Raw genomic sequence first — 3,033 nt, 5'->3', positions numbered from 1 at the left:
CAATAAATAATCAACAAATTTTTATCTCATTCTTCAGTGTTATGGGTAATTTTTTTCGCAATTTTATTTCTATTTCACAGCCATATCAATATCGATAAAGAGAGGAAATAAAACATTCTTCATAATCACGCAAGATATTGTCGGTTTTATACGATATATGATTCCTAAATTAGATACTGTAATATTTTTTGTCTTAATGAATGCTATCCAAATCCAATTCATTTTGCTCCATTGTATTATATTCAAGTTATCTCCAATTTTTTTCAAACAATTTTACCAATTAATGTTGTCGAAATTGCTTAAAAACCGAATTGAAGATCTAGCTTTTTTATGATTGTAGGCCATATTAACAATCTATTGACTTTCGTTTAAATTTTTTTTGTGTTCCATTCATTTCTCGAGATTCTCTGGTTCTTACAATTTTTATTTGTCGTCGCTTTTTCAAAGTTTCAATAATAAAAAGAACATTTTTACATATCCTTACATTACTGCTTTACATTATGCACTTGCATAAGAACTTGTTGCATATTATATAAGATGTTTCATAAATGATGGGTAAAACTTCAGTAATAAGGATTTCTAAATGCTTAGAGAACCAAAAATTATATCAACATAAGTCCGGAAATTATCAGTTTCTGAGTTGTTAAAGTTTTTGTGACACGATTCTCGTTACATCTTAGAGAAAATATTTAATATGTTCACCTTATGTCTCAATTCACCCAGTTCGTCATTTTATTGAGTCCTGAACACGCTGCCAAATTCTTGGCGTGATTATCTGAAACGCTGCCCCAATGCGGTTGCGGAGAGTTTCTACATCATTCACTGCAAATAAGCACATTAAAGATTTTGCATAACTCCACAAAAAGAAGTCCGATTTGAAAGCGTGTTTGGGGCTCAATGAGACGACGAGCTGAGGCTTATAATGGACAGAAAGTGGACATATTGAATATTTCCTCTAGGACGAGAATTGTGATGAGAATTATGTCACAAAAACTTTAATAACTTAGAAATTATTCATTTCCGGACTTATGTTATTAAGTTTTTTTTTCTAGATACTAGAAATCCATACTGAAGTTTTGCCCATCATTTATGAAATATCCTATATTGCATAACTGCTCCCGCAATTCTAGCATTGTAGGAGTCTCAGTTTAAAAAAAAATTGATTCACTTTCCATCAATTTTTTGATTATCGAATTGAATGGCTCTATAGAATTATTAGTGAATTTCAGCAACAAATTGTCGATAAATGCATGTCCGATCTGAAATAAAAATTAGCGAAAGATTATTAGAAATCATTATCAATATATTAATAAAAATGTATAACTTATAATACGATTCGAGGATGCCAAGTTTTTTGATGTCACTGTAATCTTAAGCCTTTCTGTTCCTTCTAGTAAAGTTTATGATTAATTTTCAAACAAATAATTTATTTGTTTGACACGGGGCACTTTTAAATTCAAAATTGATCATTGATGTGATACTATTTGTAATAAACTCCTCAATATAATAATGTTATTTTCTATATTATGTAAAATATTTATTTGAAACATAATTTTTTAATAAAAATAAAATGGATTTTAATTTTTTCGAGAGAATAATATTTCTATAAATGTAAGATTGAGTTTATGATAAATATTACTTCAAATTACAAATCTTTACAAACTAAATTAGTTCTAAGTACTTGGCTACTTAATTATTTTTCATTTAGGTTTTATTTTTTATTTTTTAGGGAACAACTTTCTTATAAATTATTTTTTAGAGATATTTTTGCAACTTTTGTTTTGCGTACAAGGAAATTTTTTATGTACTTGGCGTACTTTTTTTACTTTTGTGAGGTTTTCCTTAATGAGATATTATAGTTTTTTGTAAAAATTTATATTTTTTTCTGAAAAATATAGTACTACATTATACAGTATATATATGAGTAATATTTTTTAGATTTAAGATTTATTCAATAAAAAGGAATTTTTTTTTAGAAGGAATTATGTAAACAGTATCGTATTGAATAATATATAAAATACGATCATAACATATTTTATATAATGCTCTATCTCTTATTATCAATTACTTAACAAGTTTAAAAACATGATATGATTTTAATAATATATAATTTTATTTTTATAAATATAATTTTAATACAGAAGTTAAAATGTATACAAACTGTATAATCAATAATAATAAATTGTGTAAGTAAATAAATATCAAAATGTATAAAGCAATAGAAAGAAAATTCTTTTTATTATTAAACGGATGGACTTGTTTCATATACATATATTTAATATAAATAAGTCTATGCTATTTAAGAAACTCATACACATAATTAATATATAATTCCTTTTAAAATGTATATTAGTAATATATATAAACAGAAAAGATCAAATTTTTTTTTGCATTTATTGATTTATTAAATTTGCTTATATATCGCCAAATAGTGCAACACAAGAATAAAAAGTGATTAAGGGTTATTAAGAGTATCGCGGAATAATGCAAGAAAGAGAAGCGATTTCTTTCAATCGATGTCATATTGAGCAAAGTTAGATTACATTAGCGAAACTGAGCGAAGGCTTACACTTGAGTAAATCAGTGCATTATCAATTAACATATTTGTGAAATATATTGTTAGAAAATGATTATGTAGCATTAAAGAAATATTCGGAGATTTTGATTAACCATGTTTTCGAAAAAGATAAACTAGTAATTATACGCACGAACGCGCATTTATGTATAATATTTATTAATATTTTATATATAAATGTAATTAGTGTGAAATTAATATTTTTAAATTAATTTATGACTAATTATGACAAATTATTAAACAATGAGTTTATGTTAATATATCAAAATAAGTCTTGTGAAAATTCTACCAAAAATATAAAAAACATTGAAAATACATTTCTATTAATTGACTTTATATAGAATAATGAAACAATAAAATTATATCAAAGCACTTCTACAATGTCCACAAACATTTTGTGTATTTGTAATTACTTTGGTTCCGAAAAAAATGTGAATTTATTTATACTTTATATGTAA

The sequence above is a fragment of the Cataglyphis hispanica genome, chromosome 9 (assembly GCF_021464435.1).
Source record: "Cataglyphis hispanica isolate Lineage 1 chromosome 9, ULB_Chis1_1.0, whole genome shotgun sequence".
NCBI lineage: Eukaryota > Metazoa > Arthropoda > Insecta > Hymenoptera > Formicidae > Cataglyphis > Cataglyphis hispanica.
The sequence above is the reverse complement of the archived record's forward strand: the minus strand, read 5'-3'. Positions refer to the sequence as shown.